The following is a 12,008-nucleotide window of genomic DNA, read 5'->3' as shown; positions in this document are numbered from 1 at the left end:
TGAGGTGGTTATACTGTTACTCGTCGTGTTTGCTCATTAATAGTCAGGTCAATTTAACTGAGATAGAAAAAAACAGATGTTTAAGTGGGATAAACAGATGATGTTTAATATTTTAAGTGATTGTACTTAGTTCGGTAGGTGGGGCTAATTATTTCAATGTCGACCCAGTGACTATGGTTTGGGCAACACTCGAAAGTAATTTGGCATGTGTACTTTAGTATTGAATTGTTAAGAGATTCTCTTGTGGTCACACTGCATAACCCAACAAGTTGGTTCATCAGTTGTATTATTCACAGAATCTTAAGCCTCTATAGAGACCAACAAAAATTGCCATTGCCGACTATATTTCAGGTCGTCAAGGCGGGAATTGGTTAAAGTTTTCAACTAGCAATAATCACGCCTCGGTTTGACCTCATAGGCTACGATACTGCCACTGCGAAGGGATAAAGAGGCTGATTTGCAGAGGGATGGTATAAAACATCTGCACAACCCTGTGCTAGGGTTTGTCAGTGCATATTGGACCCCAAAGTAAGTGAAACCAGTTATGTTGAGGTGGTTATACTGTTACTCGTCGTGTTTGCTCACTAATAGTCAGGTCAATTTAACTGAGATAGAAAAAAATAGATGTTTAAGTGGGATAAACAGATGATGTTTAATACTTTAAGTGATTGTACTTAGTTCGGTAGGTGGGGCTAATTATTTCAATGTCGCCCCAGTGACTCTGCTTTGGACAACAGCGGAAAGTAATTTGTCGTATGTACTTTAGTATTGTATTGTTAAGAGATTCGGTCACACAGCATAACCCAACAAGTTGGTTCATCAGTTGTATTATTCACACACTCTTAAGCCTCTATAGAGACCAACAAAAATTGCCATTGCCGACTATATTTCAGGTCGTCAAGGCGGGAATTGGTTAAAGTTTTCAACTAGCAATAATCACGCCTCGGTTTGACCTCATAGGCTACGATACTGCCACTGCGAAGGGATAAAGAGGCTGATTTGCAGAGGGATGGTATAAAACATCTGCACAACCCTGTGCTAGGGTTTGTCAGTGCATATTGGACCCCAAAGTAAGTGAAACCAGTTATGTTGAGGTGGTTATACTGTTACTCGTCGTGTTTGCTCACTAATAGTCAGGTCAATTTAACTGAGATAGAAAAAAATAGATGTTTAAGTGGGATAAACAGATGATGTTTAATACTTTAAGTGATTGTACTTAGTTCGGTAGGTGGGGCTAATTATTTCAATGTCGCCACAGTGACTCTGCTTTGGACAACAGCGGAAAGTAATTTGTCGTATGTACTTTAGTATGTAATTGTTAAGAGATTCACTTGTGGTCATACTGCATAACCCAACAAGTTGGTTCATCAGTTGTATTATTCACACAATCTTAAGCCTCTATAGAGACCAACAAAAATTGCCATTGCCGACTATATTTCAGGTCGTCAAGGCGGGAATTGGTTAAAGTTTTCAACTAGCAATAATCACGCCTCGGTTTGACCTCATAGGCTACGATACTGCCACTGCGAAGGGATAAAGAGGCTGATTTGCAGAGGGATGGTATAAAACATCTGCACAACCCTGTGCTAGGGTTTGTCAGTGCATATTGGACCCCAAAGTAAGTGAAACCAGTTATGTTGAGGTGGTTATACTGTTACTCGTCGTGTTTGCTCACTAATAGTCAGGTCAATTTAACTGAGATAGGAAAAAATAGATGTTTAAGTGGGATAAACAGATGATGTTTAATACTTTAAGTGATTGTACTTAGTTCGGTAGGTGGGGCTAATTATTTCAATGTCGCCCCAGTGACTCTGCTTTGGACAACAGCGGAAAGTAATTTGTCGTATGTACTTTAGTATGGAATTGTTAAGAGATTCACTTGTGGTCACACTGCATAACCCAACAAGTTGGTTCATCAGTTGTATTATTCACACAATCTTAAGCCTCTAGAGAGACCAACAAAAATTGCCATTGCCGACTATATTTCAGGTCGTCAAGGCGGGAATTGGTTAAAGTTTTCAACTAGCAATAATCACGCCTCGGTTTGACCTCATAGGCTACGATACTGCCACTGCGAAGGGATAAAGAGGCTGATTTGCAGAGGGATGGTATAAAACATCTGCACAACCCTGTGCTAGGGTTTGTCAGTGCATATTGGACCCCAAAGTAAGTGAAACCAGTTATGTTGAGGTGGTTATACTCGTCGTGTTTGCTCACTAATAGTCAGGTCAATTTAACTGAGATAGGAAAAAATAGATGTTTAAGTGGGATAAACAGATGATGTTTAATACTTTAAGTGATTGTACTTAGTTCGGTAGGTGGGACTAATTATTTCAATGTCGCCCCAGTGACTCTGCTTTGGACAACAGCGGAAAGTAATTTGTCGTATGTACTTTAGTATTGTATTGTTAAGAGATTCGGTCACACAGCATAACCCAACAAGTTGGTTAATCAGTTGTATTATTCACACACTCTTAAGCCTCTAGAGAGACCAACAAAAATTGCCATTGCCGACTGTATTTCAGGTCGTCAAGGCGGGAATTGGTTAAAGTTTTCAACTAGCAATAATCACGCCTCGGTTTGACCTCATAGGCTACGATACTGCCACTGCGAAGGGATAAAGAGGCTGATTTGCAGAGGGATGGTATAAAACATCTGCACAACCCTTTGCTAGGGTTTGTCAGTGCATATTGGACCCCAAAGTAAGTGAAACCAGTTATGTTGAGGTGGTTATACTGTTACTCGTCGTGTTTGCTCACTAATAGTCAGGTCAATTTAACTGAGATAGGAAAAAATAGATGTTTAAGTGGGATAAACAGATGATGTTTAATACTTTAAGTGATTGTACTTAGTTCGGTAGGTGGGGCTAATTATTTCAATGTCGCCCCAGTGACTCTGCTTTGGACAACAGCGGAAAGTAATTTGTCGTATGTACTTTAGTATGGAATTGTTAAGAGATTCACTTGTGGTCACACTGCATAACCCAACAAGTTGGTTCATCAGTTGTATTATTCACACAATCTTAAGCCTCTAGAGAGACCAACAAAAATTGCCATTGCCGACTATATTTCAGGTCGTCAAGGCGGGAATTGGTTAAAGTTTTCAACTAGCAATAATCACGCCTCGGTTTGACCTCATAGGCTACGATACTGCCACTGCGAAGGGATAAAGAGGCTGATTTGCAGAGGGATGGTATAAAACATCTGCACAACCCTTTGCTAGGGTTTGTCAGTGCATATTGGACCCCAAAGTAAGTGAAACCAGTTATGTTGAGGTGGTTATACTGTTACTCGTCGTGTTTGCTCATTAATAGTCAGGTCAATTTAACTGAGATAGAAAAAAATAGATGTTTAAGTGGGATAAACAGATGATGTTTAATATTTTAAGTGATTGTACTTAGTTCGGTAGGTGGGGCTAATTATTTCAATGTCGCCCCAGTGACTATGGTTTGGGCAACACTCGAAAGTAATTTGGCATGTGTACTTTAGTATTGAATTGTTAAGAGATTCTCTTGTGGTCACACTGCATAACCCAACAAGTTGGTTCATCAGTTGTATTATTCACACAATCTTAAGCCTCTATAGAGACCAACAAAAATTGCCATTGCCGACTATATTTCAGGTCGTCAAGGCGGGAATTGGTTAAAGTTTTCAACTAGCAATAATCACGCCTCGGTTTGACCTCATAGGCTACGATACTGCCACTGCGAAGGGATAAAGAGGCTGATTTGCAGAGGGATGGTATAAAACATCTGCACAACCCTGTGCTAGGGTTTGTCAGTGCATATTGGACCCCAAAGTAAGTGAAACCAGTTATGTTGAGGTGGTTATACTGTTACTCGTCGTGTTTGCTCACTAATAGTCAGGTCAATTTAACTGAGATAGAAAAAAATAGATGTTTAAGTGGGATAAACAGATGATGTTTAATACTTTAAGTGATTGTACTTAGTTCGGTAGGTGGGGCTAATTATTTCAATGTCGCCCCAGTGACTCTGCTTTGGACAACAGCGGAAAGTAATTTATCGTATGTACTTTAGTATTGTATTGTTAAGAGATTCGGTCACACAGCATAACCCAACAAGTTGGTTCATCAGTTGTATTATTCACACACTCTTAAGCCTCTATAGAGACCAACAAAAATTGCCATTGCCGACTATATTTCAGGTCGTCAAGGCGGGAATTGGTTAAAGTTTTCAACTAGCAATAATCACGCCTCGGTTTGACCTCATAGGCTACGATACTGCCACTGCGAAGGGATAAAGAGGCTGATTTGCAGAGGGATGGTATAAAACATCTGCACAACCCTGTGCTAGGGTTTGTCAGTGCATATTGGACCCCAAAGTAAGTGAAACCAGTTATGTTGAGGTGGTTATACTGTTACTCGTCGTGTTTGCTCACTAATAGTCAGGTCAATTTAACTGAGATAGAAAAAAATAGATGTTTAAGTGGGATAAACAGATGATGTTTAATACTTTAAGTGATTGTACTTAGTTCGGTAGGTGGGGCTAATTATTTCAATGTCGCCCCAGTGACTCTGCTTTGGACAACAGCGGAAAGTAATTTGTCGTATGTACTTTAGTATGGAATTGTTAAGAGATTCACTTGTGGTCACACTGCATAACCCAACAAGTTGGTTCATCAGTTGTATTATTCACACAATCTTAAGCCTCTAGAGAGACCAACAAAAATTGCCATTGCCGACTATATTTCAGGTCGTCAAGGCGGGAATTGGTTAAAGTTTTCAACTAGCAATAATCACGCCTCGGTTTGACCTCATAGGCTACGATACTGCCACTGCGAAGGGATAAAGAGGCTGATTTGCAGAGGGATGGTATAAAACATCTGCACAACCCTGTGCTAGGGTTTGTCAGTGCATATTGGACCCCAAAGTAAGTGAAACCAGTTATGTTGAGGTGGTTATACTCGTCGTGTTTGCTCACTAATAGTCAGGTCAATTTAACTGAGATAGGAAAAAATAGATGTTTAAGTGGGATAAACAGATGATGTTTAATACTTTAAGTGATTGTACTTAGTTCGGTAGGTGGGACTAATTATTTCAATGTCGCCCCAGTGACTCTGCTTTGGACAACAGCGGAAAGTAATTTGTCGTATGTACTTTAGTATTGTATTGTTAAGAGATTCGGTCACACAGCATAACCCAACAAGTTGGTTAATCAGTTGTATTATTCACACACTCTTAAGCCTCTAGAGAGACCAACAAAAATTGCCATTGCCGACTGTATTTCAGGTCGTCAAGGCGGGAATTGGTTAAAGTTTTCAACTAGCAATAATCACGCCTCGGTTTGACCTCATAGGCTACGATACTGCCACTGCGAAGGGATAAAGAGGCTGATTTGCAGAGGGATGGTATAAAACATCTGCACAACCCTTTGCTAGGGTTTGTCAGTGCATATTGGACCCCAAAGTAAGTGAAACCAGTTATGTTGAGGTGGTTATACTGTTACTCGTCGTGTTTGCTCACTAATAGTCAGGTCAATTTAACTGAGATAGGAAAAAATAGATGTTTAAGTGGGATAAACAGATGATGTTTAATACTTTAAGTGATTGTACTTAGTTCGGTAGGTGGGGCTAATTATTTCAATGTCGCCCCAGTGACTCTGCTTTGGACAACAGCGGAAAGTAATTTGTCGTATGTACTTTAGTATGGAATTGTTAAGAGATTCACTTGTGGTCACACTGCATAACCCAACAAGTTGGTTCATCAGTTGTATTATTCACACAATCTTAAGCCTCTAGAGAGACCAACAAAAATTGCCATTGCCGACTATATTTCAGGTCGTCAAGGCGGGAATTGGTTAAAGTTTTCAACTAGCAATAATCACGCCTCGGTTTGACCTCATAGGCTACGATACTGCCACTGCGAAGGGATAAAGAGGCTGATTTGCAGAGGGATGGTATAAAACATCTGCACAACCCTGTGCTAGGGTTTGTCAGTGCATATTGGACCCCAAAGTAAGTGAAACCAGTTATGTTGAGGTGGTTATACTGTTACTCGTCGTGTTTGCTCACTAATAGTCAGGTCAATTTAACTGAGATAGGAAAAAATAGATGTTTAAGTGGGATAAACAGATGATGTTTAATACTTTAAGTGATTGTACTTAGTTCGGTAGGTGGGGCTAATTATTTCAATGTCGCCCCAGTGACTCTGCTTTGGACAACAGCGGAAAGTAATTTGTCGTATGTACTTTAGTATGGAATTGTTAAGAGATTCACTTGTGGTCACACTGCATAACCCAACAAGTTGGTTCATCAGTTGTATTATTCACACAATCTTAAGCCTCTAGAGAGACCAACAAAAATTGCCATTGCCGACTATATTTCAGGTCGTCAAGGCGGGAATTGGTTAAAGTTTTCAACTAGCAATAATCACGCCTCGGTTTGACCTCATAGGCTACGATACTGCCACTGCGAAGGGATAAAGAGGCTGATTTGCAGAGGGATGGTATAAAACATCTGCACAACCCTGTGCTAGGGTTTGTCAGTGCATATTGGACCCCAAAGTAAGTGAAACCAGTTATGTTGAGGTGGTTATACTCGTCGTGTTTGCTCACTAATAGTCAGGTCAATTTAACTGAGATAGGAAAAAATAGATGTTTAAGTGGGATAAACAGATGATGTTTAATACTTTAAGTGATTGTACTTAGTTCGGTAGGTGGGACTAATTATTTCAATGTCGCCCCAGTGACTCTGCTTTGGACAACAGCGGAAAGTAATTTGTCGTATGTACTTTAGTATTGTATTGTTAAGAGATTCGGTCACACAGCATAACCCAACAAGTTGGTTAATCAGTTGTATTATTCACACACTCTTAAGCCTCTAGAGAGACCAACAAAAATTGCCATTGCCGACTGTATTTCAGGTCGTCAAGGCGGGAATTGGTTAAAGTTTTCAACTAGCAATAATCACGCCTCGGTTTGACCTCATAGGCTACGATACTGCCACTGCGAAGGGATAAAGAGGCTGATTTGCAGAGGGATGGTATAAAACATCTGCACAACCCTTTGCTAGGGTTTGTCAGTGCATATTGGACCCCAAAGTAAGTGAAACCAGTTATGTTGAGGTGGTTATACTGTTACTCGTCGTGTTTGCTCACTAATAGTCAGGTCAATTTAACTGAGATAGGAAAAAATAGATGTTTAAGTGGGATAAACAGATGATGTTTAATACTTTAAGTGATTGTACTTAGTTCGGTAGGTGGGGCTAATTATTTCAATGTCGCCCCAGTGACTCTGCTTTGGACAACAGCGGAAAGTAATTTGTCGTATGTACTTTAGTATGGAATTGTTAAGAGATTCACTTGTGGTCACACTGCATAACCCAACAAGTTGGTTCATCAGTTGTATTATTCACACAATCTTAAGCCTCTAGAGAGACCAACAAAAATTGCCATTGCCGACTATATTTCAGGTCGTCAAGGCGGGAATTGGTTAAAGTTTTCAACTAGCAATAATCACGCCTCGGTTTGACCTCATAGGCTACGATACTGCCACTGCGAAGGGATAAAGAGGCTGATTTGCAGAGGGATGGTATAAAACATCTGCACAACCCTGTGCTAGGGTTTGTCAGTGCATATTGGACCCCAAAGTAAGTGAAACCAGTTATGTTGAGGTGGTTATACTGTTACTCGTCGTGTTTGCTCACTAATAGTCAGGTCAATTTAACTGAGATAGGAAAAAATAGATGTTTAAGTGGGATAAACAGATGATGTTTAATACTTTAAGTGATTGTACTTAGTTCGGTAGGTGGGGCTAATTATTTCAATGTCGCCCCAGTGACTCTGCTTTGGACAACAGCGGAAAGTAATTTGTCGTATGTACTTTAGTATGGAATTGTTAAGAGATTCACTTGTGGTCACACTGCATAACCCAACAAGTTGGTTCATCAGTTGTATTATTCACACAATCTTAAGCCTCTAGAGAGACCAACAAAAATTGCCATTGCCGACTATATTTCAGGTCGTCAAGGCGGGAATTGGTTAAAGTTTTCAACTAGCAATAATCACGCCTCGGTTTGACCTCATAGGCTACGATACTGCCACTGCGAAGGGATAAAGAGGCTGATTTGCAGAGGGATGGTATAAAACATCTGCACAACCCTGTGCTAGGGTTTGTCAGTGCATATTGGACCCCAAAGTAAGTGAAACCAGTTATGTTGAGGTGGTTATACTCGTCGTGTTTGCTCACTAATAGTCAGGTCAATTTAACTGAGATAGGAAAAAATAGATGTTTAAGTGGGATAAACAGATGATGTTTAATACTTTAAGTGATTGTACTTAGTTCGGTAGGTGGGACTAATTATTTCAATGTCGCCCCAGTGACTCTGCTTTGGACAACAGCGGAAAGTAATTTGTCGTATGTACTTTAGTATTGTATTGTTAAGAGATTCGGTCACACAGCATAACCCAACAAGTTGGTTAATCAGTTGTATTATTCACACACTCTTAAGCCTCTAGAGAGACCAACAAAAATTGCCATTGCCGACTGTATTTCAGGTCGTCAAGGCGGGAATTGGTTAAAGTTTTCAACTAGCAATAATCACGCCTCGGTTTGACCTCATAGGCTACGATACTGCCACTGCGAAGGGATAAAGAGGCTGATTTGCAGAGGGATGGTATAAAACATCTGCACAACCCTTTGCTAGGGTTTGTCAGTGCATATTGGACCCCAAAGTAAGTGAAACCAGTTATGTTGAGGTGGTTATACTGTTACTCGTCGTGTTTGCTCACTAATAGTCAGGTCAATTTAACTGAGATAGGAAAAAATAGATGTTTAAGTGGGATAAACAGATGATGTTTAATACTTTAAGTGATTGTACTTAGTTCGGTAGGTGGGGCTAATTATTTCAATGTCGCCCCAGTGACTCTGCTTTGGACAACAGCGGAAAGTAATTTGTCGTATGTACTTTAGTATGGAATTGTTAAGAGATTCACTTGTGGTCACACTGCATAACCCAACAAGTTGGTTCATCAGTTGTATTATTCACACAATCTTAAGCCTCTAGAGAGACCAACAAAAATTGCCATTGCCGACTATATTTCAGGTCGTCAAGGCGGGAATTGGTTAAAGTTTTCAACTAGCAATAATCACGCCTCGGTTTGACCTCATAGGCTACGATACTGCCACTGCGAAGGGATAAAGAGGCTGATTTGCAGAGGGATGGTATAAAACATCTGCACAACCCTTTGCTAGGGTTTGTCAGTGCATATTGGACCCCAAAGTAAGTGAAACCAGTTATGTTGAGGTGGTTATACTGTTACTCGTCGTGTTTGCTCATTAATAGTCAGGTCAATTTAACTGAGATAGAAAAAAATAGATGTTTAAGTGGGATAAACAGATGATGTTTAATATTTTAAGTGATTGTACTTAGTTCGGTAGGTGGGGCTAATTATTTCAATGTCGCCCCAGTGACTATGGTTTGGGCAACACTCGAAAGTAATTTGGCATGTGTACTTTAGTATTGAATTGTTAAGAGATTCTCTTGTGGTCACACTGCATAACCCAACAAGTTGGTTCATCAGTTGTATTATTCACACAATCTTAAGCCTCTATAGAGACCAACAAAAATTGCCATTGCCGACTATATTTCAGGTCGTCAAGGCGGGAATTGGTTAAAGTTTTCAACTAGCAATAATCACGCCTCGGTTTGACCTCATAGGCTACGATACTGCCACTGCGAAGGGATAAAGAGGCTGATTTGCAGAGGGATGGTATAAAACATCTGCACAACCCTGTGCTAGGGTTTGTCAGTGCATATTGGACCCCAAAGTAAGTGAAACCAGTTATGTTGAGGTGGTTATACTGTTACTCGTCGTGTTTGCTCACTAATAGTCAGGTCAATTTAACTGAGATAGAAAAAAATAGATGTTTAAGTGGGATAAACAGATGATGTTTAATACTTTAAGTGATTGTACTTAGTTCGGTAGGTGGGGCTAATTATTTCAATGTCGCCCCAGTGACTCTGCTTTGGACAACAGCGGAAAGTAATTTATCGTATGTACTTTAGTATTGTATTGTTAAGAGATTCGGTCACACAGCATAACCCAACAAGTTGGTTCATCAGTTGTATTATTCACACACTCTTAAGCCTCTATAGAGACCAACAAAAATTGCCATTGCCGACTATATTTCAGGTCGTCAAGGCGGGAATTGGTTAAAGTTTTCAACTAGCAATAATCACGCCTCGGTTTGACCTCATAGGCTACGATACTGCCACTGCGAAGGGATAAAGAGGCTGATTTGCAGAGGGATGGTATAAAACATCTGCACAACCCTGTGCTAGGGTTTGTCAGTGCATATTGGACCCCAAAGTAAGTGAAACCAGTTATGTTGAGGTGGTTATACTGTTACTCGTCGTGTTTGCTCACTAATAGTCAGGTCAATTTAACTGAGATAGAAAAAAATAGATGTTTAAGTGGGATAAACAGATGATGTTTAATACTTTAAGTGATTGTACTTAGTTCGGTAGGTGGGGCTAATTATTTCAATGTCGCCCCAGTGACTCTGCTTTGGACAACAGCGGAAAGTAATTTGTCGTATGTACTTTAGTATGGAATTGTTAAGAGATTCACTTGTGGTCACACTGCATAACCCAACAAGTTGGTTCATCAGTTGTATTATTCACACAATCTTAAGCCTCTAGAGAGACCAACAAAAATTGCCATTGCCGACTATATTTCAGGTCGTCAAGGCGGGAATTGGTTAAAGTTTTCAACTAGCAATAATCACGCCTCGGTTTGACCTCATAGGCTACGATACTGCCACTGCGAAGGGATAAAGAGGCTGATTTGCAGAGGGATGGTATAAAACATCTGCACAACCCTGTGCTAGGGTTTGTCAGTGCATATTGGACCCCAAAGTAAGTGAAACCAGTTATGTTGAGGTGGTTATACTCGTCGTGTTTGCTCACTAATAGTCAGGTCAATTTAACTGAGATAGGAAAAAATAGATGTTTAAGTGGGATAAACAGATGATGTTTAATACTTTAAGTGATTGTACTTAGTTCGGTAGGTGGGACTAATTATTTCAATGTCGCCCCAGTGACTCTGCTTTGGACAACAGCGGAAAGTAATTTGTCGTATGTACTTTAGTATTGTATTGTTAAGAGATTCGGTCACACAGCATAACCCAACAAGTTGGTTAATCAGTTGTATTATTCACACACTCTTAAGCCTCTAGAGAGACCAACAAAAATTGCCATTGCCGACTGTATTTCAGGTCGTCAAGGCGGGAATTGGTTAAAGTTTTCAACTAGCAATAATCACGCCTCGGTTTGACCTCATAGGCTACGATACTGCCACTGCGAAGGGATAAAGAGGCTGATTTGCAGAGGGATGGTATAAAACATCTGCACAACCCTTTGCTAGGGTTTGTCAGTGCATATTGGACCCCAAAGTAAGTGAAACCAGTTATGTTGAGGTGGTTATACTGTTACTCGTCGTGTTTGCTCACTAATAGTCAGGTCAATTTAACTGAGATAGGAAAAAATAGATGTTTAAGTGGGATAAACAGATGATATTTAATACTTTAAGTGATTGTACTTAGTTCGGTAGGTGGGGCTAATTATTTCAATGTCGCCCCAGTGACTCTGCTTTGGACAACAGCGGAAAGTAATTTGTCGTATGTACTTTAGTATGGAATTGTTAAGAGATTCACTTGTGGTCACACTGCATAACCCAACAAGTTGGTTCATCAGTTGTATTATTCACACAATCTTAAGCCTCTAGAGAGACCAACAAAAATTGCCATTGCCGACTATATTTCAGGTCGTCAAGGCGGGAATTGGTTAAAGTTTTCAACTAGCAATAATCACGCCTCGGTTTGACCTCATAGGCTACGATACTGCCACTGCGAAGGGATAAAGAGGCTGATTTGCAGAGGGATGGTATAAAACATCTGCACAACCCTTTGCTAGGGTTTGTCAGTGCATATTGGACCCCAAAGTAAGTGAAACCAGTTATGTTGAGGTGGTTATACTGTTACTCGTCGTGTT

At 40.2% G+C, this 12,008-nt stretch overlaps 22 non-coding genes across 22 annotated transcripts; all 22 read right to left on the bottom strand.

The window, feature by feature from the left end:
* Positions 1-305: 305 nt before the first annotated feature.
* LOC128445357 (U4 spliceosomal RNA) lies at positions 306-445 on the bottom strand. Its single transcript, XR_008339437.1, has one exon. It is a non-coding gene; the product is annotated as a U4 spliceosomal RNA (small nuclear RNA).
* Positions 446-847: 402 nt separating this feature from the next.
* LOC128445356 (U4 spliceosomal RNA) lies at positions 848-987 on the bottom strand. Its single transcript, XR_008339436.1, has one exon. It is a non-coding gene; the product is annotated as a U4 spliceosomal RNA (small nuclear RNA).
* Positions 988-1,395: 408 nt separating this feature from the next.
* On the bottom strand, positions 1,396-1,535 carry LOC128445354 (U4 spliceosomal RNA). Its single transcript, XR_008339434.1, has one exon. It is a non-coding gene; the product is annotated as a U4 spliceosomal RNA (small nuclear RNA).
* Positions 1,536-1,943: 408 nt separating this feature from the next.
* LOC128445232 (U4 spliceosomal RNA) lies at positions 1,944-2,083 on the bottom strand. Its single transcript, XR_008339318.1, has one exon. It is a non-coding gene; the product is annotated as a U4 spliceosomal RNA (small nuclear RNA).
* A 396-nt stretch (positions 2,084-2,479) lies between these two features.
* LOC128445261 (U4 spliceosomal RNA) lies at positions 2,480-2,619 on the bottom strand. Its single transcript, XR_008339345.1, has one exon. It is a non-coding gene; the product is annotated as a U4 spliceosomal RNA (small nuclear RNA).
* A 408-nt stretch (positions 2,620-3,027) lies between these two features.
* LOC128445231 (U4 spliceosomal RNA) lies at positions 3,028-3,167 on the bottom strand. The gene has a single exon (XR_008339317.1). It is a non-coding gene; the product is annotated as a U4 spliceosomal RNA (small nuclear RNA).
* A 408-nt stretch (positions 3,168-3,575) lies between these two features.
* LOC128445353 (U4 spliceosomal RNA) lies at positions 3,576-3,715 on the bottom strand. Its single transcript, XR_008339433.1, has one exon. It is a non-coding gene; the product is annotated as a U4 spliceosomal RNA (small nuclear RNA).
* Positions 3,716-4,117: 402 nt separating this feature from the next.
* Positions 4,118-4,257, bottom strand: LOC128445352 (U4 spliceosomal RNA). The gene has a single exon (XR_008339432.1). It is a non-coding gene; the product is annotated as a U4 spliceosomal RNA (small nuclear RNA).
* A 408-nt stretch (positions 4,258-4,665) lies between these two features.
* Positions 4,666-4,805, bottom strand: LOC128445230 (U4 spliceosomal RNA). Its single transcript, XR_008339316.1, has one exon. It is a non-coding gene; the product is annotated as a U4 spliceosomal RNA (small nuclear RNA).
* Positions 4,806-5,201: 396 nt separating this feature from the next.
* Positions 5,202-5,341, bottom strand: LOC128445260 (U4 spliceosomal RNA). The gene has a single exon (XR_008339344.1). It is a non-coding gene; the product is annotated as a U4 spliceosomal RNA (small nuclear RNA).
* Positions 5,342-5,749: 408 nt separating this feature from the next.
* On the bottom strand, positions 5,750-5,889 carry LOC128445229 (U4 spliceosomal RNA). Its single transcript, XR_008339315.1, has one exon. It is a non-coding gene; the product is annotated as a U4 spliceosomal RNA (small nuclear RNA).
* A 408-nt stretch (positions 5,890-6,297) lies between these two features.
* On the bottom strand, positions 6,298-6,437 carry LOC128445228 (U4 spliceosomal RNA). Its single transcript, XR_008339314.1, has one exon. It is a non-coding gene; the product is annotated as a U4 spliceosomal RNA (small nuclear RNA).
* Positions 6,438-6,833: 396 nt separating this feature from the next.
* LOC128445259 (U4 spliceosomal RNA) lies at positions 6,834-6,973 on the bottom strand. The gene has a single exon (XR_008339343.1). It is a non-coding gene; the product is annotated as a U4 spliceosomal RNA (small nuclear RNA).
* Positions 6,974-7,381: 408 nt separating this feature from the next.
* LOC128445226 (U4 spliceosomal RNA) lies at positions 7,382-7,521 on the bottom strand. Its single transcript, XR_008339312.1, has one exon. It is a non-coding gene; the product is annotated as a U4 spliceosomal RNA (small nuclear RNA).
* Positions 7,522-7,929: 408 nt separating this feature from the next.
* Positions 7,930-8,069, bottom strand: LOC128445225 (U4 spliceosomal RNA). The gene has a single exon (XR_008339311.1). It is a non-coding gene; the product is annotated as a U4 spliceosomal RNA (small nuclear RNA).
* A 396-nt stretch (positions 8,070-8,465) lies between these two features.
* Positions 8,466-8,605, bottom strand: LOC128445258 (U4 spliceosomal RNA). Its single transcript, XR_008339342.1, has one exon. It is a non-coding gene; the product is annotated as a U4 spliceosomal RNA (small nuclear RNA).
* A 408-nt stretch (positions 8,606-9,013) lies between these two features.
* Positions 9,014-9,153, bottom strand: LOC128445223 (U4 spliceosomal RNA). The gene has a single exon (XR_008339310.1). It is a non-coding gene; the product is annotated as a U4 spliceosomal RNA (small nuclear RNA).
* A 408-nt stretch (positions 9,154-9,561) lies between these two features.
* On the bottom strand, positions 9,562-9,701 carry LOC128445351 (U4 spliceosomal RNA). Its single transcript, XR_008339431.1, has one exon. It is a non-coding gene; the product is annotated as a U4 spliceosomal RNA (small nuclear RNA).
* Positions 9,702-10,103: 402 nt separating this feature from the next.
* Positions 10,104-10,243, bottom strand: LOC128445350 (U4 spliceosomal RNA). Its single transcript, XR_008339430.1, has one exon. It is a non-coding gene; the product is annotated as a U4 spliceosomal RNA (small nuclear RNA).
* Positions 10,244-10,651: 408 nt separating this feature from the next.
* Positions 10,652-10,791, bottom strand: LOC128445222 (U4 spliceosomal RNA). Its single transcript, XR_008339309.1, has one exon. It is a non-coding gene; the product is annotated as a U4 spliceosomal RNA (small nuclear RNA).
* Positions 10,792-11,187: 396 nt separating this feature from the next.
* LOC128445257 (U4 spliceosomal RNA) lies at positions 11,188-11,327 on the bottom strand. Its single transcript, XR_008339341.1, has one exon. It is a non-coding gene; the product is annotated as a U4 spliceosomal RNA (small nuclear RNA).
* A 408-nt stretch (positions 11,328-11,735) lies between these two features.
* Positions 11,736-11,875, bottom strand: LOC128445221 (U4 spliceosomal RNA). Its single transcript, XR_008339308.1, has one exon. It is a non-coding gene; the product is annotated as a U4 spliceosomal RNA (small nuclear RNA).
* Between the last annotated feature and the right edge of the window lie 133 nt (positions 11,876-12,008).

Source organism: Pleuronectes platessa, chromosome 7, assembly GCF_947347685.1.
Source record: "Pleuronectes platessa chromosome 7, fPlePla1.1, whole genome shotgun sequence".
Classification (NCBI taxonomy): Eukaryota; Metazoa; Chordata; class Actinopteri; order Pleuronectiformes; family Pleuronectidae; genus Pleuronectes; species Pleuronectes platessa.
The sequence above is the reverse complement of the archived record's forward strand: the minus strand, read 5'-3'. Positions and strand labels throughout refer to the sequence as shown.